Source organism: Jaculus jaculus, chromosome 2, assembly GCF_020740685.1.
Source record: "Jaculus jaculus isolate mJacJac1 chromosome 2, mJacJac1.mat.Y.cur, whole genome shotgun sequence".
Taxonomy (NCBI): Eukaryota; Metazoa; Chordata; class Mammalia; order Rodentia; family Dipodidae; genus Jaculus; species Jaculus jaculus.
The window spans coordinates 49520048-49545435 of NC_059103.1; the positions used below are offsets into that span (position 1 = coordinate 49520048).

At 40.1% G+C, this 25388-nt stretch overlaps 1 protein-coding gene across 11 annotated transcripts in view; it reads left to right on the forward strand.

Moving 5' to 3' along the window:
• The window catches only part of Piezo2 (piezo type mechanosensitive ion channel component 2), a 428243-nt gene that overhangs the window by 123182 nt on the left and 279673 nt on the right, over positions 1-25388 (forward strand). The gene's annotated exons all lie outside the window — the stretch shown is intronic.

The following is a 25388-nucleotide window of genomic DNA, read 5'->3' on the forward strand; positions in this document are numbered from 1 at the left end:
CTATATTAAGAAATTAGAAAGGTCGCAAGTAAATGACCTAATGATTCGCCTTAAAGCCTTGGAAAAAGAAGAACAAGGCAAACCAAAAATCAGTAGACGGGAAGAAATAATAAAGATCAGGGCAGAAATTAATGACATAGAAACAAAAAGAACAATTCAAAGAATTAATGAAACAAAGAGTTGGTTCTTTGAAAGGATAAACAAGATTGATAAACCCTTAGCAAATCTGACTAAAAGAAAGACAGAACAGACACAAATTAATAAAATCAGAGATGAACAAGGTAACATCACAACAGATTCCAGAGAAATTCAAAAAATCATAGGGACATACTATAGAAGCATATACTCCACAAAGTATGAAAATCTGAAAGAAATGGATGATTTCCTTGATGTATATAACCTACCTAAATTAAATCAAAATGAGATTAATCACTTAAATAGACCTATAACAAACATGGAGATCTGAACAACTATCAATAATCTCCCAACTAAAAAAAAGCCCAGGCCCGGATGGATTCACTGCTGAATTTTCCCAGACTTTTAATGAAGAGCTAACACCATTGCTTCTTAAGCTTTTCCAGGAAATAGAAAAAGAAGGAATTCTACCAAACTCCTTCTATGAGGCCAGCATCACCTTGATACCAAAACCAGGCAAAGATAGAACAAAAAAAGAAAATTACAGACCAATCTCCCTCATGAACATAGATGCAAAGATTCTCAGCAAAATATTGGCAAACAAAATACCAGAGTATATCAAAAAGATCATTCACCCTGACCAAGTAGGCTTTATCCCAAAGATGCAGGGATGGTTCAACATATGCAAATCTATAAATGTAATACATTACATAAACGGGTTGAAGGACAAAAATCACATGATCATCTCATTAGACGCAGAGAAAGCATTTGACAAAATCCAACATATCTTCATGATAAAAGTCCTACAGAGACTGGGAATAGAAGAAACACATCTCAATATAATGAAGGCTATTTATGACAAGCCTACAGCCAACATATTACTAAATGGGGAAAAACTGGAAGCTTTTCCACTAAAATCAGGAACAAGACAAGGGTGTCCACTGTCCCCACTTTTATTTAATATAGTTTTGGATGTCTTAGCCATAGCAATAAGGCAAGAGACACACATAAAAGGGATACAAATTGGAAAGGAAGAGATCAAGTTATCATTATTTGCAGATGACATGATTCTATACATAAAGGACCCTAAAGACTCTTCTAGCAAACTGTTAGAGTTGATCAAAACCTACAGCAATGTAGCAGGATACAAAATAAATACACAGAAATCAGTAGCCTTCATATATGCTAACAACAAACACACAGAGGATGAAATCAGAGAATCACTCCCATTCACAATTGCATCAAAAAAAAAAAAAAAATAAAGTACCTTGGAATAAACCTAACCAAGGACGTAAAGAATCTCTACAATGAGAACTTTAAAACGCTCAAGTGAGATATTGCAGAAGACACTAGAAAGTGGAGAAACATCCCTTGTTCCTGGATTGGAAGAATCAATATTGTGAAAATGGCAATCTTACCAAAAGCAATCTACACATTTAATGCAATCCCTATCAAAATCCCAAAGGCTTTCTTTATGGAAATAGAAAAAAACAATCCAAAAATTCATTTGGAATCACAAAAAACCTCGAATATCTAAAATAATACTGAGCAACAAAAAAGAGGCTGGTGGTATTACCATACCTGATTTTAACCTATACTACAGAGCCATACTAACAAAAACAGCATGGTACTGGCACAAAAACAGACATGTAGATCAGTGGAACAGAATAGAGGACCCAGATGTAAGCCCAAGTAGCTATAGCCACCTGATATTCGATAAAAATGCCAAAAATACTCATTGGAGAAGAGACAGCCTCTTCAGCAAACGGTGTTTTGAAAACTGGATATATATCTGCAGAACGATGAAAATAGATTCTTCTCTCTTGCCATGCACAAGAATTAAGCCAAATGGATTAAAGACCTTAACATCAGACCAGAAACTCTGAAACTGCTAGAGGAAAAAGTAAGGGAAACCCTTCAACATATTGGTCTTGGCAAAGACTTTCTGAATACAACCCCAATTGCTCAGGCAATAAAACCACAGATTAACCACTGGGACCTCATGAAATTACAAAGATTTTACACTGCAAAGGACACAGTGAAAAAAGCAAAGAGGCAACCTAGAGAATGGGAAAAAATCTTCGCCAGCTATATATCTGATAGAGGATTAATATCTAGGATATACAAAGAACTCAAAAGGTTAAATAATAAGGAATCAAACAAGCCAATCAAAAAATGGGCTATGGAGCTAAACAGAGAGTTCTCAAAGGAAGAAATATGAATGGCATATAAGCATCTAAAAAAGAGTTCTACTTCACTAGTCATCAGGGAAATGCAGATTAAAACTACATTGAGATTCCATCTCACTCCTGTCAGACTGGCCACCATCATGAAAACAAATGATCATAAATGTTGGCAGGGATGTGGAAAAAAAGGAACCCTTCTACACTGCTGGTGGGAATGCAATCTAGTCCAGCCTTTGTGGAAAACAGTGTGGAGGTTCCTAAAACAGCTAAAGATTATTCTACCATATGACCCAGCTATAGCACTCCTAGGCATATATCCTAAGGACTCATCTCATTTCCTTAGAAGTACATGCTCAACCATGTTTATTGCTGCTCAATTTATAATAGCTGGGAAATGGAACCAGCCTAGATGTCCCTCAACAGATGAGTGGATAATGAAGATGTGGTACATTTATACAATGGAGTTCTGCTCAGCGGTAAAGAAAAGTGAAGTTATGAAATTTGCAGAATGGATGGACCTGGAAAGTATTATACTAAGTGAGGTAACCCAGGCCCAGAAAGCCAAGCGCCACATGTTCTCTCTCATATGTGGATCCTAGCTACAGATGATTGGGCTTGTGCGTGAGAATGAAAATACTTAGTAGCAGAGGCCAGTAAGTTAAAAAGGAGACATAAAGGGTAGAGAAAGGAAGGGAGGAGGATACTTAATAGGTTGATATTGTATATATGTAATTACAATGATTGTAATGGGGAGGTAATATGATGGAGAATGGGATTTCAAATGGGAAAGTGTGGGGGTGGGGGTGGAGGGAATTACCATAGGATATATTTTATAATCATGGAAAATGTTAACAAAAATTTAAAAAAATATATTGAGAAGGCTGTTTCATGTAAACGCATAGTATAAACAGATAGGAATAGGTTCAGGACTTTTCAGAAATTGTTGAAAATTCTGTCCTTACCCTAACAGTTTTATGAAACTCAGTTCATCCATTCAAACAGTAATTGTTAAAATCAAACATCCTACCAAAATAGGATGCAAAGATATACTAATTTGATACAAGCTTATAAATAGCAATGGGAAAAATATTGTTTTTTTTCTCTAATTAAATTGTTATGTTTTTATTTTCTGTTTTTTATTTTTATTTATTTATTTATTTGAGAGTTACAGGGAGAGAAAGAGGCAGAGAGAGAGAGGGAGTGATTGAGCATAGCCTTCTACCACTGCAAATGAACTCCAGACACGTGCGCCCCCTTGTGCATCTGGCTAACATGGGTCCTGGGGATTTGAGCCTCTGCCCAGGGTCCTTAGGCTTTACAGCCAAGCACTTAACCATTAATCCATCTGTCCAGCCCTGTTTTGATTTTCTTAATATTTTTATTTATTTATTTACAAGCTAGGAGAGTATAGGAAAGAGGGAGTGAAAGAGAGAGAGCGCACACATTGGTGCACTAGGGCCTCTTGCCACTGTAAACAAACTGCAGACACACGTCCCACTTTATGCATCTGGTTTACATGGATACTGAGGCATCAAGCATCAGGCTTTGTCAGCAAGTGCCTTTAACCACTGAGCAATCTCTCCAGCCCCCAAGCATTATGTTTCTATAAAAACAGGAAACAGGGCTAGAGAGATAGCTTAGCACTTAAGGTGCTTGCCTGCAAAGTCTAAGGACCCATGTTTGATTGTCCAGACACCACATGAGCCAGGAAAGGGTGAGGCAAGCTCAAGGTCACACATGCCCACTAGGTGGCCTCAAGCGTCTAGAGTTTGATTTCAGTGGCTGAGGTCCTGGCACACTGATTCTCTCTCTCTCTCTCTCTCTCTCTCTATTTGAAAATAAATAAATAAAAACTAAAAATTGAAAAAAAAATGGAAACGGTGCTTCATTATCACAGTAGGTAGCACATCAGTCTCATAAAAGCAGAAAACTTTGTAGTATAGTAAAAGCAAGGATCCATTACATGCAGCAGTTTTAATCCGGGCAGCAGTGTCTCAGGCCGGCATTCTGTGATAGCGTACATGGTACAAAGTGGATATATGTTATGTAGCCAGAGCAAAGGTTTAAGTGAAATTGTGAGGTGTAAATAGACAGTTGCTGCCAGAAACACCTCACATTCATTATGTATTTTATTTTGAAATAATTCACTAAACTTTTCATGAGCCCCCGCATTCAGTTACACAGTCCTGTATTTGAGAAGCTGTGCTCTAGAACCCCAGGACTTATCCCACCTATGGAACTGCTACCCAGACACCCGCTAACCTCTTCTCTTCACCTTCCTTGCCTATAGCGACCTGTATTCTGCCTTTACTTCTCTGAAATCAACACTTTTTGCTTGCATGAGAACATGTGGCATTTGTATTGCTATGCCTGGCTCATTTCTCTTTAACATAATAGCCACTCCAGTTCTACCCACGTTGCCACAACTGACAGGATGTCATCCTTTTCCTGTGAACTTTATCCTTTATTCAGAGTGTAACTCAGCCTCATTAAGAGACTGCTCACAGGTTCATAGATAGCAGGTCTGCATTGCTGGTTAAAAAGATGCATCTGAGGCCAGAGTGGGAGAAACTAGAGGATGCAGGAGTGAGGGAGACCCCAGCACAGTGTAAAAAAGAAAATGCTTTCAAAGTCTATTTTGGAGGAGAAACCAACATTTTTTGCAGATGGATTGATAGGGGATGTGGTGGGGAGAGACTGGGAGGAATTAAGGGAAAGTCGCTGGTTTCAAGTTTTAGCAGCTTGCTGGGTGGTAGCGTGTACTGACTGAAACAGAGTTCAGCTAGAGCAGAGTTGACATAGGAGGAGCCAGAGCTCCCTTTTGGAGGGGATGTGTTTGAGTTGGCAGGAAATCCACCCAATGGTGCTGTTACGTGAGCCAAGCTCAGAACAGTCTCAAAGTGAAAATGAAGAAGGTCAGGACCAAATTTCAACCGTGTCCATGAAAAATTAATGTAATTTCCAGTCCAATATGATGATATTACAAGTTAACAAAAAATTTGAAAGCTAACATCATGTTCCAACAATTCTTATTCAAATAACTGATGATCCAGCTTGTAATTGATGGAGCTTTTGAAGTAATGTTAGATGCTATCTGCCATCACAGTGGAAACGTTTCTCAAATGTAATCCTGACATCAGGCTTATTCTCTGGCACTAGGAAGTTTGATGACTATTGTCTGAAGAAAGGAACAAGTAGATATTTGTGCTTTGTCAACTTGACAGGGTTTGGAATTACCTAAGAGACAAACCTTTGGATCTGTCTGTGAGGACTTTTCTAGATTGAATTGGGCCGATTCTTGAGTGAGGTAGGAAAAATCCACCCTAACTGTGGACAATACCATTCCCTAGACTGGGTTCTGAACAGAATAAAAAGGAGAAGGTGAGTTGAGTACCAGTCTCTCTCTCACCTTACTTTTTTCTGTCTGTCTGTCTCTGTCCTTCCTGATAATAGGTAAAATATGACCAGCTGCCACATGTTCCTGCTGCCGTGCCTTCCCTTTTATGATAGTTACCCTCGAACAATGAGCCAAAATAAGCCCTTTCTTCCTTAAGTTGCTTTTTTTCAGGTATCTTCCCAGAGCAACAAGAAAAAAATATATATATAACTAGCACAGTGGGCTGGAGAGATTGCTTAGCAGTTAAGGCACATGCCTGTGAAGCCTAAGGACTCAGGTTCGATTATCTAGGTCCTGCGTAAGCCAGATGCACAATGATGGCACACGCATCTGGAGTTTGTTTGCAGTGGCTAGAGGCCTTGGCGTGCCCATTCTCTCCCTTCCTCTCTCTGTCTCTCTCTCTCTCCCCCCTGTGTCTCTAATAAATAAAATTAAAAAATAATTAACACAGTACTTTGGTAGAATACCTAACGAAGAAAGACTCATAAACCTGAGATCCACATGCCATGCAGATCTGATCAAACTGCCAGGATCTTCATGCTTTAGGATGTGTAAGGATCCATACAGGGCACATGAATCCCTAAAACTTCAAATTTCTGTGTCTCTAAAGCCATGTGTTAGGAAGTGTTCAGCCAAAGCTGGAAGACCGTGCCAGTTACTTTTCATTCCTGCCATCCTCTCTGAGGAACACAGTACTCATTTCCACCTTTACAACAGCCATGGACAGAAACACCTCATTTCCTCACTGTCATTGAATATTGGAAACAGAATATCAATCATAGATTGCAGAACTTGGATTAAGGGCTGCCATTGGTAATTCTGTATTCCTGACTTAAAAATGTGAAATTTGAAATGATCCAATATCTAAAAGATTTTGTTCACTTATATCATGCAACAAGTAGAAAAATCCACACCATGAATCTTGGTTTCATGCACAAGATTATTAAAAATACTGTATTAGGCTGGAGAGATGGCTAAGTGGTTAAGCGCTTGCCTGTGAAGCCTAAGGACCCAGGCTTGAGGCTCGATTCCCCAGAACCCACGTTAGCCAGATGCACAAGGGGGCACACGTGTCTGGAGTTCATTTTCAGTTCCTGGAGGCCCTGGCACGCCCATCATCTCTCTCTCTTTCTTTCTCTCTCTCTGCCTCTTTCTCTGTCTGTCACTCTCAAATAAATAAATAAAAATAAACAAAATTTTTTTAAATACTGTATAAAACAAAAACATACTGTGTAAATTTACCTTTAGACTATGCATATAAGAGATAGGAAAGTATAAATGAACTTACTGTTTAGATTTGCATACCATCTTGGGTGCCAACATATTTTATTATAGGCAAATACTTCAAAGACTGAAAATAAATCACAAATCTGAACTATTTCTGTTCCTAAGAATTTTGGACAGGGATTTGATCCTATATAAACATATATAACAGTGCTGCCCAGTGATGTTGCTCTTACTGACTCTGGGTGCTCTCCGCAAGATGGTCGTCCTGTTCTGTGGAATCATTCTCAGATACTGGTTTTAGAATATTTATAAAAAATCACTACTTATGTCAAACTCTTTTTGGTATATTTAATGATTATATATTTAAATTAACATAAGAGCTTTTTAACCTTCAAACAGAAAAGCTACTTACTAGACCAAAAGGCAGAATTCCAGCACTCAGCTGGACCTCTAAATGACCTACGAAGGTCACCTGAGTGCTGGCGTCACCTTGAGTGGCCATTTTCAGCTAATCTTCATGAGTCTCACATTTATTTGTACAGCATAATTGGGAATAAGACCCTGAATGGAACTTAAACTCCACAGTACTCTCATTTACCCAGCAACCCATTACCTAAGACCATTATTTAAATTTAATTTTCTCCAGTATAGACAAAAAAAAGGAAAGAAAATCATACAAGTAAAATGTGAAGTTGAAGATGATGGTCGATGGCTGTCAGGGAGAGAAATTTCATGCAAAGCCAGTATTATCTCAGAAAATTACATTTTAAATGATGTTTCCTGTTTCATTGTCAATTAAATTCTCTGTGGCATTTTACAAAATAACCTCTTACACAGTACCCCTAGGGCTTCCAGTGGTGTGAATGAACCCTTTGCTCTGACCAGGCTGTCTATCTATCATGTAATGGACTGACTGGTTGATATGGCTGTTTGTTCATTCATGTGTAGATGTAGCAGAGCCCACTGGGGTTGAAATTGGAGCACAAAGCTGAGGGCTCATGGTTTGCTTTCTCTCTCTCTATTCCTTCTTTTCTCTGTCCATCTTTATCTACAGTTCTTACTTGCACTTGGAAGTCTGCTCACACTTTATTCCCAAGCTCTGTGAATGGGCTTCTGTGTGACTGAATTGCTTGCTGCAATCTCTGTGCAGCAAAGCTTACAGCCTTGCTATTGGCTTCTCAGTGACATCCCCTGTGCTGGTTAATAAAATAGTTCCCAGAAGACCCCTAATAACATGAGTCTTAGGCACTACTTAGGAGGGTGTGGACATCAACTGCAGCTGTCACAGACATGTGACACTTACTGGCTATTGCTTTTTTTTTGGTCTCCCTGTATTTCTGTGTGGCTCAGTCTCACACACAGGCACTCAATGCTTCTCTCTCCCTCTTCCTGCTTCCTATTTATCAATTGCACAAAAGGAAAAATAAACCGGCTTCAACTCTTGTTCCTTTGAGTTACTCTGCATTAGTAGACGTGCAATAGAAAGTCCCACATAGTGACCATAAGGTTGAATTTGAGCTGTAGATTGTGTTGAGGAACTGGGGGACTACTACATGGGACCACAGAAAGATGTGGGTAGGCCTGAGCAGCGAACAGAGCAGTGAGATTTCTGACTGTGCTCAGAGGGAGACTGGTCTGGAGAATCCAGGTGCACTGAGGCACATGGGGAGAAGCATGGTACTGGTGTCCTGGAACACATCGTATTTGCTTAGCTGAAAGTTTGGCTCTAAATGTCACCACTAGCCTATTTTCACAAATAACAATAATGTGTGAAAATGAGAAGAATCGCCTCGAAAATAAATCTTGTGTAGTCACTCCCTAGCTTCTTCTTTTTTTTTTCCTGGTCTTGTATACAGCTGAGAAGCCTTTATCTGAGACACTGGAGACAGAAGTGTTGTGGATTTAAGATTTTTTCGGACTTCTAGATATTTGCATATATGTAGTGAAATATCATAAGGATAAGACCCAAGTCTGAACATGAAATTCATTTATGTCTCATGCATACTACTTATATCCATACCCTCAAGGCAACTTTATATAATATTTTAAATAATTCTGTGGATGGAACCAAGATTCATATAATTTTGTACTTGTGGCATCTTTTCTGAGCTCTAAAGTTTCCAAAATTTTGCACATTTTGGATTTGGGGGTTATAGTCACTTAGCTGTATGAGAGAGGGGCTTTGTGTGATGTGCTGAAGTAAGGGTTAGAGGGCAGGTGAAATGCCCTCTTCTCAACCCAGAAACTCTCAATTACTATAACAGAAGGTGGATTTAGAATCCCAGACCTACTCTAGGTCTGGCAAGGTAGAAGGAGGGAGAAAGGGAGAATAGGCAGAGGCTCTGGTTCTCTTACACCAAGCAGCTCTGCAAAGAAGACCCTCAGAGACCAGGACTCTTGAGACTGAGGGGACAGCTCCATGGAGAGCCCAGAGTCCTATCTGTGGGGCTCAGTAAGCTGATTCTTCTGCTCTGTGCAACTCAGCAGGCATCGTGTGATCTTACACGATAAAGGCAGTCTCCCCAGTCCTTTCACAGAGGAAAGGAAATCATGTAGAGTGTCCTTAGTGTCTGGAACATTGTCACTGTGGGCCTTCAACAAGACTTCATCCTATAATGTGACAACAGAACCTCACACATGGTTCTGGATATTTCATTGCAAAATCCAGAGTACTTTTGATTCTGGGGCTTAGGGAAGAGAGGAATACCCTAAGTTCTCTAGCCTAGTGTTAATATTACCAGAATAATGATCATCAGCACATGTCCCTCTGCACCACCCGACATCATTCAGTGTTCACCCACGGTTGGGTGAGCACTTGGAGTCAGGAAGCCTGAGTTCTGGCTCCAACCTCATCATAAACTTGCTTAAATCCTAAATAAGTAATATTATATCTGCCTTACTTATCTCCTCTAAAATATTTGAGCATCAAAAGTAACAGAAAGCTAGTCAGGCATGGTGGTGCATGTCTTTGGGCCCAGCACTCAGGAGGCAGAGGTAGGAGGATCGCAGTGAGTTTGAGGCCATCCTGAGACTACATAGTGAATTCCAGGTCAGCCAGGGCTAAAGTGAGACCCTATCTTAAAATAAATAAATAAATAATAAAAATAAAAACCAGAAAACCTATTTGGGAGGCTTGGTAAAGACAGTTTTGAAAATGTTAAATATTCCCATTCTAACCCCAGTGAGATTTACATCGATTACCACCTCCTTCGTAGGGATGAGGAACTGAGATGTGAATGGGGATTCTGGCTCAAGAGCCCTTGTTCCCATCTTTGTTTTCTGCTCCTCAGGAAAGGAGTTGACTTGAAGGATAGGAAGCTCTAGACTCAACTGGGAAGACAACATTTTATATTATAAATATTACCATAACAACATAAAATAGGTCTTTGATCTTTATTTTTCTTCCTTTCCTTCTTCTTGACCCCCTTTCTTTTTCTTTTCCAGATAAGTAGAGAAATTTTCATGTATGAAATTGAACTTTGCTCTATAAAGGTACAGGTTTCTATTCACTTGTAAGATTGTAGTATCATGTTGCCATTATGGAATGAATTTTGTCTTCTCAAAATACTATGTTGGCATCCTAAGCTCTAATATGACTGTGTTTTTAGGTGGACTATTTGAAGAAGTAATTAAAACTAAACATGAAAATGGGGTCTTAATCCAATAGGTTTTGTTTTGTTTTGTTTTTCAAGGTAATGTCTCAGTCTAGCCCAGGTTGACCTGGAATTCATTCTGTAGTCTCAGGCTGGACTCAAACTCACAGCAATCCACGTACCTCTGCCTCCCAAGTGCTGAGATTAAAGTTGTGCACCACCACGTCCAGTTTCAGTATGTTTGTAACAGAAAGGAGAGACACCAGGGCTTGAGAGGATGGCTTAGTGGTTAAGGCATTTGCCTGCAAAGCCAAAGGATTCCAGTTCGATTTCCCAGGACCCACATAAGCCAGATGCATAAGGACTCACTTGCATCTGGGGTTCATTTGCAATGGCTGGAGGCCCTGGTGTGCTGTGCCCATTCTCTCTCTCTACCATCTTCTCTCTCTCTCTCTCTCATAAATAAATAAATAGATATATTATAAAAAGAAGAGATACTAGAATTGGGGGCACACAGGAAAGGCTATGTTAGGATACCATGAGAAAGCTACCTGCAAGTAGAGGAAAGAGGCCTCAAGGTACACCAGTGTAATTAGTTTCTCCTTAATCTTGAACCTCTAGAATGGTAAGAGAATGAGCTTCTGTTGTCTAAGACACACAGTTTGTGGTGTGTGCTACGGCAGCCTTGGAAAATGAACACAATAGGAAATAGCCCATTGCTTTGCCTTGATCTTTTCTAAGGTATATCCAAGTGTGAATTTTTCCAAGAGCTCATTCTCCCCCCCCCCGCACCCCAAATCAGAACAGAATGATATCCTTAAAAATACTGTTATTGTCACATATTTTGCAAAGGCCAGGCTTGAGCATTGAGGCTTATTTTGCTTGTGTCTGAATAAGTACGGAAGGGATGGCCTGCCCTGGCTTCCACTTGAGGGCTAATGGGAAGCCCCAGTGCTGTTTAACCAACAGTACGTCAATCCATCCTGTACTCATAGCTGGCCCACTGGAGTGGTTTACTAGAAGAGATAGATGAGCCTTAGCACTGGCCATTGCAGAAGATTGCAAAGATAGCATGAATGTCACATTCCAAGTCCTATTAGCATTGGCAAGCCCTTATGAAATATACAAAGACTGAAAAATAAGTCAGAAAGGGAAGCTCAAAGAAATCCATTAGGGAAAGGTGATGGGAGGACAAATACCACCTCCTCTCACTTATATGTGATTATTAAAAAAAGCTGGCCTCATGGATATCAGTGGCTTCCGTTTGAATAGGGTACCCAAGGTAGTCCCCAGAGTAGCATTATGGACCCCGGGGAGGTGGAGTTTGTCCTCGGGTGTTTGAAGGAGAGGGTGCAACCCTATTGTTTTCCTCTGCCTCTTTGCTTCCTGGGCACATCAAGTAAGCAATGTGTGCCACCTGGGATACCCACCTGAGGCCTGAAACAGTGAGTCTTGAGCTGGAATCTCTAAGCTGTGAGCCAGAACAAGCCCCTTCTCCTTCCAAGTGAAGTGTCTTCTCCAGTATTTTGCTGTTGTGACAGAAGCTGACTCATTCAGAGAGAAACTGGTCAATAGGTACAAAGTCACAGTCAGACTGAGAGTGTATAATGCTATTGCACAGAAAGGTGACCAGCTCAGTCATTTCAGTATTTCAAAATAGCTCCACAAAGAAATGATAAATAGGGTTCAATTCTGTGAGTTCATCATTATTCAGTGGCTATAGAATGTACGTCATAACATCACATAGATATGTCCAACTTAAGAACAAAATATTTAAAAAAAAAAAAGAATGAAAAGAAAATCTAGCACCTTTGTACCTCCTGCATCAGGAATTGGAATATCTGGAGCTGCCTTGGGGCTGGGTATTTTCTTATTCACATCCATGGCCCCCGGTGTTAAGGATACTACATATCCCTTCCCAGGTGTTCAAGTACACCCAGGCAATCAAAGGAAATCCTGAAAGACTTGAGTGGGAAGTATTATGTGGTTCCTTATTTATCCCATGAGTGTCTATGTTCACCAGAGGCAGTGCACTGGACCACGATGTCTATGAAGAAGAGACCCCACCCCAGAGGTCCTTCAGCTGGGAGGGGTCATTCATTCAAGAAAGTGCCTGTGCTCCCTTCTTCGAATGCAGGAGAGGACAGGAGATCAGAGGTCAGCTTGGACCACACAGCCAGACTCTGTTTCAAAGTGCAGAGGTAAAAACTGAACATAGGGTGGAGTCTGAACATTGTCCCAGTAGGCCCAGAGCATTAGGTCTTCTCAGAGAAGGTCAGCTCACATTCCTAACTCCACCACAGGCTAGGCTGTCACAGTGAGCCCTTGTGAGACATAGGGAAGGAGGTTCATTCAGCTGTGCTCATATTGCATGGACTCCAGTGCTGGGTGCTTTTGTTTAAGGGAAGGAGACTAGGAAGCAGGAAGTGAGAGCACCCCACAAGCATTGCATCCATATAGAACCAGGTGGGGAGTTCTTCCTGGGGGAGAGGGGGACTAGCCATGTCCCTAGCCTGTGGCCAGCACCACTGAGGTGGGTGTGACTTTGCACTAGTGATTTGGTGTGGCTTGGGGGACAGATGGAGATCATTAGAGTTTCTTTCATTATGGACCTAGAGATAATTATGCTCAGGTCCCATGAGACCCCTGGGGTTTGGTTTATCTTCTTTGCTCCAGACAATCTATTTCTTACTGTGGCGCCACAAAGGTCGGTGCTTTTCTGCTGAGCAAAGATGCTCTTTTCAGGTAATGAACACTTCTCATTCCACAGTTCTCTTTACAGTTGCAGCTCCTGCATTTCTTCAGCTTTACTTCAGATATAAGTTGTTGGCCTAAGTTATGCAGTTTGATAAAGAACCAGAGATAGCTTGGGGGTTAGTGTAAGAGGATACAGAGTAGCAGGAGATCAACTTCTTGTTAAACAAACAAACAACACCAAAATGTTGAGCATCTTAAAGCTGCTTGCAGGGCTCAGTGAAGAATTTTATGAATGAGACCAATAAATTGATTTTTAAAAGAAAAGAGCTCTTTTTTGAAGTATAGAATGTCATTTATCCCCTCCCTTCAAGCCAGTCTGTATTTAGTGGTTAGCCAACATCAAGAGACGTGTAATTTTAATGTCTTCAGAAGTGTACTCTGCAATTACCAGGTAGTTGGGACAACAGTTGCCTGCCGTGATCTTGTTCATAATGTCAAGAGTTGTGAGAGTTGGTTTCTCTAGAAAAATAACAGTCATTCATCACTGCAGGGTATAAACATAGAAATACCTAGTCTGTTCATGTGAAACTCAAAAATAACTAATTTTATGTCTTGACTTGAACTAATGATGGGGAATAAATTGTAACCCAAGTGCCAATTCCATCTCAGACAGGTCAGAATGGGTTTTGCAGGAAATTCTTTGGTGAAGACTATTGGAGTCAACAAAAACATCAGCACCTCAGAGCTGTGGTAGTTGTCTGTGCATGTTAATGCAGCCCATCCAAGGATGCCTGAGACCAAGAATTACCAACCATGGAGCTGCATAGAACATTATTAAAAGACACAATCTTGTCTTTTGAAAAGCTATTTCTTCTAGGTTGTCTTTTCTTGACAATTTTCTCATACTATGTTTTGGGTTGTCCTCTTTAAACCAAACTCTGTCTAAATCCCAATCTTTCAAACTTACAGAATTGAGGTTGAGCTTTCTGATTTACATTTCATGGAAAGCATGTTTTGAAAGGAAATAACAGGAAATGGGGAAGTAGCTCAGTGGTAGAATGTTTATTTAGCTTGTGCAAAGGCCATGGGGTTCAATCCCCAGCCCAGAAAAATGAAAGGAAGGAAAAGGAGAGAGGGATGGAGGGAAGGAAGGACATATATTGGATCAGATAGAGTACCCATGAAATTAGACTCAGAGGTAGCTCAAGTTTGTATATCAGTTGCATAAGGACTTGTGATACCAGTACAAGGCCCAGGGTCAGGGGCTCACATCCATTGCAGATGTGTTTCCTGGCTCATGGCACTGTCTGCTAGTGAGCCTTAGTTAATGAGAAACAAGGGAGTAAATACACCTACTGCAGAGTGTAATATGTATTATGGATGAAATAAGCAGGAATGTGAGATAGAGTGTTTGAGTCAATTTTGCTGTATAACATAAAGCTATAACATCTCAGGAAGGGTTTATGGCTCACAGTTTTGGAGGTTCCTGCCATGTTTCATGGGTGGGGATGACTTTAGTCCTTTAGGGCCTGTGAATGGGGCAGTGTGCTGTGGAGGGAGCATGTGTGGAACAAAACTGAACTCAGGATCAGGGAGCAAGAGAAAGGGCAAAAGGCTGGGTTCCCACACCTCCACTGAATGAAGGCCTTCAGTGACCTAAGATCTCCCACAAGACGCCACCTCCTGAAGGTTACATCCCCTCTGATAGTACCGTGGGCTAGGTATCAAGCCTTCAATAAATGGATGGATCTTGGGGACATTTATCCAAATTATGATGCAATGTATCTCCCCATTCCACATTTAAACACCAACAGGAAAACATACCCTTATAAAGCAATAATGAGAAAGGAGTAACTTTTCATGTTGAGAATGAAAAGATTAGACTTCGTGCAATGAAGAGGAAGCAAAATTGATTTATATAATCTGCATGGGAGAAATATACCCATTTCCAATAAAAATACATCCTGTTGTTTGCTTTTTTAATTTTTAAGAACTTGTTTTGTATGTGGAATATGTATGATGGGGATGGTAGAGGTGAGCCATATGTGCATATGTGACATATATACATGTATGTGCAGATGCATTCACAGGCACACAGAGTGGTGGTTGAGAGTGAAGTCTTCAACATCATGCACCTTTTATTGAATTTATTTTTGATTTCACCTTTTCCACAGCTTGTTTAATATGAGAATTATAGAATGTACAAATAAATGAGTGTCTTGAAGCTAGGGATGATGGTTCATGCCTGCAGTACCAGCACTGGGGAGGCTGAGGCAGAAAGATCTCACATTTGGAACCAGCTGGGATACATAGTAAAACCACGTCTTAAGAAGGAAGGGAAGGGGCTGGAGAGATGGCTTAGCGGTTAAGCACTTGCCTATGAAGACTAAGGACTCCGGTTCGAGGCTCGGTTCCCCAGGTCCCACGTTAGCCAGATGCACAAGGGGGCGCACGTGTCTGGAGTTCATTTGCAGAGGCTGGAAGCCCTGGTGTGCCCATTCTCTCTCTCTCCCTCTATCTGTCTTTCTCTCTGTGTCTGTCGCTCTCAAATAAATAAATTTAAAAAAAAAAAGAAGGAAGGGAAGATGAATGGATGAGTTGGAGGAAGGGAGGAAGGAAGGAAGGTTAAAGAAAGAAATGCCTGGATAATGAGTACCAATGTCACATCACATCAAATGCTCCATTGGTTTACCAATTTATAGTAAAGGAAGGCTATTTTCTGGTTTGAAAATATCAACTAAAATGCCACCTTGAGTTATTGCCAAGAGCATAAAAGGGAAATCAGATACATTTACCATACATGTATTTACTTTATTATTAGATGAAATTACCTTTAGCAGTAGTTAGAACATAGGAAACTATCATGGACTTTCTAGACGGACTTTGGGGAGGTTAGATGCATGACCAGGAATGACTGAGGTGCTGAGCATGGTAGGCTTGGTGTATATAGATTATGCCTGTTTTTTTTTTTTATTTTAAGTTCATTCCTTTAATTCTAGATGCATTGTACCTAAGTGCAAATTTGAAAACAACAGCTCATGAAAATAAGTGAGAAAATGCTTTAGCTGATATTTAAAATGGGATTCTGCAGGAATTTAGAGGATAGTAAAAGTGATTTTTTGAAAGCTTTAAATAAAACCACGCAAGTCCCTATAACGTTAAGTCTTTTCCCTTCAGAAATAGGGAAAAATTTGTTAACTTCTCACCTAAAACGTATTTCCCTTTTACAAAAAGAATAAGAACACTAAACACAATTGATATGTACTTGTTTTTAGAAGTATAGATATTTATACTTTTGGTAAAACCTACATTTAATAAGGGTTGGGAACTGCTGTTGACATTTTAAAAATAATATGTTTTATTTTATTTATTTGCAAGGGTAAGAGAGAATACATTTAAAACATGTAATAACAATAATTAATTAGGTATGGGAAGCTATCTGTATTTAATTGTGATACAAAGGGAAATGGATTAATATGCATTTATATTTCAATTTATAAGAGAGAAAACAGACAAACTCTGATGGACTAAATTTAAGTTACCAATATAAACTAATTTTACCCTCATATTTCTAATGTTAGCCTTATTACACTTAAATGCATAGCAATATAATGGAATTAGAACCCTTTATCAGAGTAGAAAAAGTAGGAAATAACAATCAAGTATAAAATACATCCTTGTCAAATAGATGAATGGATATATAAAACATTTAATCTGAAAATGGAGATAGCAAGTTAGACAAAAGCATTTTCAGATTTCCTAGGTTTTACACCACTGTAGTCAAGAGAAATATCCTTTTAGATTATGTCGACAGGATGGAATGTAACAATTTGTAGTTAGTTATGAGATAAGCCTTTTCTATATGTTTATACCATGTAGCATGGAGCCTTGTAAGTTCCACATTTTTACTGAATACGTGCTAAAGGAATCCATAAGTTTAATTAATTTAAAATCTAATCTAACATTTTGGTGGGTTGGGAAGATGGTTTAGACACTATATAATTATTCTCTTAACAAACATTTATTGGGTTCTGTCTTTACAACAAGTATTTCTTTGAGATAAATGATCAAATATATACAAAACAGAGATGGGTCCCTTCCTCCCAGCAGTTGCTAGGGAGTGTTTGACTGCTGACCTTTGAAGACTATGTGTTTGATGTCATGCAGATGTCCGTGGGTATTTCTGCTTATCTCTGTTTCCTTTGAGCAAGTAAGTGACATTTTCTGAGAAAACAGTGCTGTTGAATAGATGAGGAGCTTGTGAGTAAAGGTTTCATATCAGCAGACAGGGAAAGTTTTTCTTAGAGAACATTAGATCTTAGACCTGTGCAAAGCAAGGCGTGTAAGATATAGAAGGAGAAACTGAAATGTCTTCTTCCGGCTTCATAGATAGATGAGTGTAGTCCTGTAACTATGGAAACAGATAGTGTGATGGAGATGATCTGAGAACCTCCGTGCCTTTCTGGGAGACACCCTTTGCAGATGAGTCAGCTGTCCTGGCCCGGCTTCCAGTGCACGAAAGGAAACCCAGGATTAGTGAGAATAAAAGTGGTGGGCCCCAGTGCAGTTAGTCATAGTAACCTGGTGGATGTTTCTCATAGGAAAAACAAGATAGTACAGAAAGTCCCTTTTCCTGGCCTGCCACGCTGTCATCTCTCCACAGTGAGTGTGTGTATGTGTGTGTGTGTGTGTGTGTGTGTGTGTGTGTGAGGTTGCTTGATGAAGACAGCAGCACAGTGGCAGGCTCCATGGTCCACCTGCCTTGCATGACCTGCATTCTCATCTGGGTGCTGGCATCCTCCCAGCACAACCTGATGCAGCCTTCTGCTGGGGATCTCAGCCCCATCCATGTGGAGCTAAAGGCGATACGTACTTCTGTGTGTAATGGTTCCCCCTTGACAAGTGGTCAGCATTGAACTAGTGTTCTCAAAGAGATAATGAGGGGCTGGAGAGGTGGATTAGTGGTTAAGTGCTTGCCTGTGAAGCCTAAGGACCCCAGTTTGAGGCTTGATTCCCCAGGTCCCACGTTAGCCAGATGCACAAGGGGCACATGCATCTGGAGTTCAGTTCAGTTGCAGTAGCTGGAGGCTCTGGTGCTCCCATTCTCTCTCTCTCTTTCTCTTTCCCTCTTTCTCTGTCTGTCTCTCTCAAATAAATAAATGAAAATAAACAAGAAAAAGAAGATAATGAGGGCTGGAGTGTTCTCAAAAAGATAAATGAGGGTTGGAGAGATGATTTAGTGGTTAAAGTGCCAAGTTTGATTCCCCAGTACTCAGGTAAAGCCAGATGCACAAAGTAGTGCATACATTTGGAGTTTCTTTGCAGAGGCTGGAGGCCATGGTGTGCCCATTCTCTCTGTCTCATTCTGCTTACAAATAAATTTAAAAATATATTTTAAAAGATAAAGCAAAAAGGAAAGAAAGAAAAGCCAAGTTATATTGGTTATTAGAAAATGAAGCATAGTCGTGGAGAAACTTTTTCTAGTCTGCCATTGCTTTCCTGAAGGGACTCAGGATAAACTTTTAGAGGACACATCTCCTGCTAATTGCTGGGCAAGCACTCCACAGAGAATAAGCCTGCTGAGAGGGGAAGTGCTCAGTAGCCTAATTGTGTTCTCCTCATTCATTACCATTTGTAGGCCCCTTGGTGCAGAACTTGACAACAATAACCAGAAAGATGAACAGTTATTATTGGCTTTATGTGACACATATTGCAATTAACACAAAGGGACACAGGGGCCACCTTTTCTCATGTATGCAATGTTCATTTCTTATTATTTCCTTTCACAAGCATTTAACGGCACCTCTTAAGAGGCAGAGTGCTATGTTAGAAGTGGCCACAGAAGTGTGCCCTGGGCTCTTCACCTCAAGCTGTCCCCAGGCTGCTGCTCATTTTTGGGAATGTACAGTTATATGGATCCAGATTTCTTTGCAAAGTAAAGTGGTGTTGACTCCTCAATAGAAGAGATTTCTTGCTTTACTCTGCATTTTCTCCCTTCTTTATCCTTTAACCCAAGTACCTAAGAAGCTAGATTGAAAACAAATGCGTGATCATGAACCCATTAAATCATCCCCCCGCAAATACTGAGACTTTACAAAATTTCTCTCTTTATTTATTTAATTTATTATGAGAGAGAGGGGGGGGGGGAGAATGGGCATGTCAGGGCCTCTGCCCAACTGCAAACGTACTCCAGATGCATGTGTTACCTTGTACGCCTGGCTTATGTGGGCCCTGGGGAATTGAGCCTTGGTCGTTTGGCTTTTCAGGCAAGTGCCTTAACCGCTAAGCCATCTCTCCAGGCTAAGACTGAAGCTTTTAATTCCCCAGTGGCCAGCTCAGAGAGATAAGTTGTTCTGTGTTTCTTAGAGGAGAACTACTGGGCCAGCTAGTCTGAGCCATTTGTAAAATCCTACAAAAAGAGGTGGGGTACGTATCTGATCCTGATATGTCAGAGCTGTATCTTCTTAACACCCATGAAACTTCTGCTTTTGTTTCCCTCTGAAGTCTTTGTGATTTCCTCTCAGAGGGAATAAGGGAGCTTTGGCTCGAATCCACTGCCAATGTGCAGGGACTTCACTCTGAACAACTCCAGCCCATGCAAGAAGCAGACAGCTTTTTCCATAGGCAGATGTCTGGGAACTGGAGAAAAAACTGGAGAGGAAACTTCTACAGTAAGAAAATATCTACACTGTCATCAAGAACTTCTGCAAAGAAGCCTATACTCTTGCCCTAACCCTCTCAGGACATCATAGAAGAAACATGGGAACACCCAATTATTTAGGGTCAAGTTTGCAGAAGTATGTGTTTTAAAATTTTTATTTATTTATTTATTTTAAATTTTTTTGGTTTTTCAAGGTAGGGTCTCACTCTGTCCCAGGCTGACATGGAATTCACTATGGAGTCTCAGGGTGGCCTCGAACTCATGGTGATCCTCCTACCTCTGCCTCCTGAGTGCTGGGATGAAAGGAGTGCACCACCACGCCCGGCTTATTTATTTATTATTTATTTATTGTGTGTGTGTGCATGGGTGCGTGTGTATTTGGGCACACATGTGGAACTGAAGAAAAGCTGTCTATGCTCTACCTTCTTTGAGATAGGGTCTATTGCCACTGCAAGTGAGTCTGGCCCCCAAGCTTCGGAGTCACTGTCCTGGCTCCATCTGTTGCTGCTGTAGATGCCCTGGCATCACAGATGCATGCTCCACTTTGCCTCTGGCTTTATATGAGTGGCTGGAGAACTGAACCCAGGCCAGCAAACTTTTCATGCAAACACTTTCAACATTGAACAATTTTCCTGGCTCTGAGAAATTAGGGTTTTTAAGAAATAAGCTGAAAACAACAAAACAATTTTTTCCTATTGTTTACTTATGTGGTTGTCAAAAAGACTTGATTCTTTTCTTGAGGTCTAGTTAATACCATACACATCCTTGAACCTTGTCACGTTATCTGGAAGGTCTAAGCAGAGTCCCATGATCATGTGTTTCCCTTATCCGCAGCTCTGCCTGATTCAGCCTCATTTAGCAGGAAATCTCAGGCAACAGTATTTACATTGCCTTACTTGCACTGAGTGGGATAACTGGTTGACAAAGCTACATTTCTGGAACTTTCAAAGCAATATTGGAATTTTCTCAATTTACCCTCCATGTCTTTTTTTAAAAAAATATTTATTTATTTATTTATTTGGGATGGAGAGAGAAAGAAAGAGACAGAGAGAGAGATAGGGAGAAAATGAGTGTGCCAGGGCCTCCAGCCACTGAAAATGAACTCCAGAAATATGTGCCACCTTGTGCATCTGGCTTACTTACGTGCACCCTGGGGAATCAAACCAGGGTCCTTTGGCTTTGCAGGTAAACACAACCGCTAAGCCATCTCTCCAGCCCACCCCCCATGTCTTTTGACTGTTGCCTCAGAGGCCCTGATGAACTCATTCTCTTGTCTTTCTCTGCCATGGTTTCCTTGCAAATAAGTGAATAAAAATATTTTAAAAATATCTTTGTTGCTATAGACTGGCTGAGTTTTGGGTAAATCACTCAGCATTATTATAAAATTCAAAAAAATTATCTTTGTATATCTAATCTAGGGCTCAGTTTATCTAGTGTTCTCTAAATAATTAAATAGAAATAACTTTCATGCCTGTCACTTAGAACTTCCTTTAACCCCATATTTCTATTTAAAAAATAATTTCTTGTTTATATTTTAGAATGTCATTTATTTATATGTCTGAGAATATTTGTATACTGAGAGCACTTAAATTTATTTATTTAGTTTCTTTTGGAATTTAGTTGTCCCATTTGCAGATAACCCTACAGAAATTGTGAAATGTAGTTTTATTAGTCAAGTTTGTGTTGCTATAACAAAATATGTGAGGGCGATTAACTTATGAAGAGCAAAGATGGATATGCTTTATGGTTTAGAAGGTTGTAGGCCATAAGCAAGTGGCCTTGTACCAATTCTAGCCCCTCTGCAGGGCCATTCTTGCTCCAGCTCCCCAGCCAGTGAGCTGAAGGATCTGTTACAGGTCTGTCTCAAACACAGAGCTATGCCACTTGCTTCTCCCAAACTTAGCTCTGTTTTGTCCAATGTGGGGAAGCCTCACTAGTAACTTCCTACACTCAAGTCTGCATCTATAAAAGCTTCCTGGTAACCTAACTTAGGACAGAAGTGAACATTAAAGGTGTATATTCCCAAGTGACACAGTCACCATCTGTATTCAATATGCAGGACAGAAGAAGTCTGTTGCATGTCAATGTGACAGAATTGAGACCTGGTCATGAGTGAACAATTCAGAAGGAGAGAAGGAGTGGAAACACAAGGCTGGAAGCCTGGAGGTCCCTTGCTTTGGACCTGGATGTCATTTTCCTATTTTTCCAAAAGCACTGCTTGTCTTTTAGATTGTGTCAAATTAATTAAGCAACAGCTTTTTTAATGATATTGCAACACCTTACAATTTGTTAAATAATAGAACAGGAAACTGGAAAAGAGGGGGAAACACAGCTTTCTTTTAGCTGTTAATCATATGCCAGTAAAAATGTGTAAGCAGACTTCTGGGCTTGCGCAAAAGAGGATTGAAAGATAGGCACCGTGGAGAGTTCTGTGCCATGTACATCTGGGCAGTGCAGTGCAAACTCTCAGATCAGCCTGGAAGGTGGGGAGAGGTGGCGACATTTCCTTTGTCCATTGCCTGCGCAGTGTTCCTGGCCTCATCCCTGCGATTCGCTCTTCACCAAAAAAGGGTTTGTGGTCTGCTGGCATGGTGGCCTCGGTGAGATTTCAAATAGAACACAGGATCATCTCTCCCTGCACTTACTCTGTTTGGTGCTAATGAAATGGCCATTCTTTGAAGTCAGGATGATTAAACACTAGCAACTTCAGATGTTTGACCTAAAAGCTAAACTGCATAGTTTCTTTTGAAGCCCCAGAACACCCTTCCCAGCTAGTAAGTGTCTGTATTTAACCTCATTTAGAATCTAAATGAAAACACTGAGTTTGGTGTTAACTTATTTTCGATATGTTCCTTAAAAAAAACTTTTTAGCCGTACGTGGTGGTGCACACCTTTAATCCCGGCATTTGGGAGGCAGAGGTAGGAGTTGCTGTGAGTTCAAGGCCACCCTGAGAATTCCAGGTCAGCCTGGGCGAGAGTAAGACCCTACCTCGAACTCCCCCCCCCCAAAAAAAACCACCCTTTTTAAATATAAATACCTCTTTCCTAAGACTTTTATTTCTAAATGTAAGGTATAGTATTAAAGTCTTAGCTAGAGCAGTTAGAAGCAAATAAAAGGGATGCAAATAGGGAAGGAAGAAGTCAAATTATCATTTTCAGGTATAATTCTATACATAAAAGACACTAAGAATTCCACCAGAAAACTATTAGATCTGATAAACACATTCAATAAGGTAAAGCTATACAAAATTAACACAGAGAAATCAGTAGCTTTCTGAAGTACCAAAAACAGACATACTGAAGATAAAATCAGGTCGACAATCCCATCCACAACTGCCTAAAACAATAATGGAATAAGTAAAGTAGGAAAGTGAAAGATCTCTACAATGAAAACTTTAAAGCACTTGAGAGAAATTGAAGACACTAGGAAATAGAAAGGTATCCCATGCTCATGGATTGGAGGAATCAATCTATGAAAATAGCCTACTTACCAAAAGCAATTTATAGAGTCTATAAAATCCCTGTTAAAATTCCAATGCCTTTAAAAACATTTGTTTTTGTTTTTTTTTAAGTTTATTTATTTGTTAGACACAGAGCGAGGGGGAAGGAGAGAAAGAGACAGAGGAAAAAAAAAAAGAGAGAGAGAGTGATAACGGGCACACCAGAGCCTCTAGCCACTGCAAATGAACGCCAAATGTATTTGCTATCATGTGCACCTGGCTTACGTGGGACCTGGAGAATCGAACCTGGGTCCTCAGGCTTCATAGGCAAGTGCCCTAACCACTAAGCAATCCCTCCAGCCCACCAATAAAATCATTTGTAAGCATATATTCTAATCTCTCCCACAACACACCTTAAACTTATCTGTCTCCATGGACCCTTTCCAGCTTCCTGTCCTATGGACACTCATTCCTACTTAAACACACAAATCTAAAACATTGAAGCTACAATCTGTATATGAAAGAGAATTCTGTAGCATTTGTCTTTTGGGGTCTAGATTACCTTATTTAGCATAATGATTAAAACTCCTTCCTATTTCCTACAAATATCATAACTTGATATTTTTTTCTTTACAGGAGAATAAAATTCCATTACATATATATGTATACATATAGGCTTCCTGTGGCATTTTATTTGAAATTTTATTGAATTTGTGAAAAAGCTTGACATCTTTATTATACTTCTTGTCTTTCATGAATGTACTATTATCTTGTCATTTATTCATAGCCTAGTACTTGATTTTCTAGTATATATTTAAAGGTTTATTCACACTTTGCTAGGCTAATTCTTCAATATTTTTTTTTAAATTTTTTTTTATTTATTTATTTGAGAGCGACAGACACAGAGAGAAGGACAGAGAGAGGGAGAGAGAGAGAATGGGCGCGCCAGGGCTTCCAGCCTCTGCAAACGAACTCCAGACGCGTGCGCCCCCTTGTGCATCTGGCTAACGTGGGACCTGGGGAACCGAGCCTCGAACCGGGGTCCTTAGGCTTCACAGGCAAGCGCTTAACCGCTAAGCCATCTCTCCAGCCCTAATTCTTCAATATTTTTATCATCCAAGGCTCAACTATAGGAAATCTATGTACATGTGATGCATATGTTTCTCTGCATGTGATTTATGTCAAGAAATTGGCTAAGAGGATGGATTGTGTGAAATAGCTAAGAAAGTTCACAGACTTTAGAGTAGGCCATCAAGGAGGAAAGGTCATGGGAAAACCAAAGTTCATGGGCCTCAGGCTAAAGTTCCTTTCTACAAGGAACACATTCTACTGTCTTCTGTCCCTCAGACTTATTTTCAGGCTGTAGTAGTTTGGATAATATACTCTTCATAGTCATGTGTTCTGAATAATTGGCTCCCAGCTGGTGGCAATTTTGGGAATTGTGGAGCCTCTGGGAGATGGATCCTTGCTGCTGGAGGTGTGTCACTGAGGGTGGACCTTGAGGTTATCTGTCCAGCCTGCCAGTGCTAGCCAGCTTGTTGTTGCTGCTTCCTTCCAGCTGTTGTGGCAAGATGTGTTGCTCAGCCTCTGCTTTGTTTTACTTCCCTGCCTTGATGAAGTTTCCCTTTGATACTGTAAGCCAAAAGAAAACCTTTGCTTGCATCATCTGCTTTTGGTTGGGTGTTTTGTCCCAGCAGTGAGAAGGTAAGTACAACACAGGCCTTATGGCTAACTGAGTCTGGGCTACTCAGATATAGAAGACATTTTATAAGCCTCACTTTCCTATGGATTTTAATGACATTTGTGAGCTCATAGCAGTACTTAGATTAGTGTTTGATTAAATGAATGTGCTATACCCTAGAGATATTGACACACTGACAAAATTATTGCAGTGTAACTTTGATTACTTGATTACTGAAACTTTAAATTGTATCTTGTTCTCTACTTTACCATTGCTCATATAAAGGAAGCTTATTGATTTTTGTAAGATAAGCACTTATTATATTCTTATATTTATTTGGCCTGTAGATTTAGGTTGACATTTTATTTTGA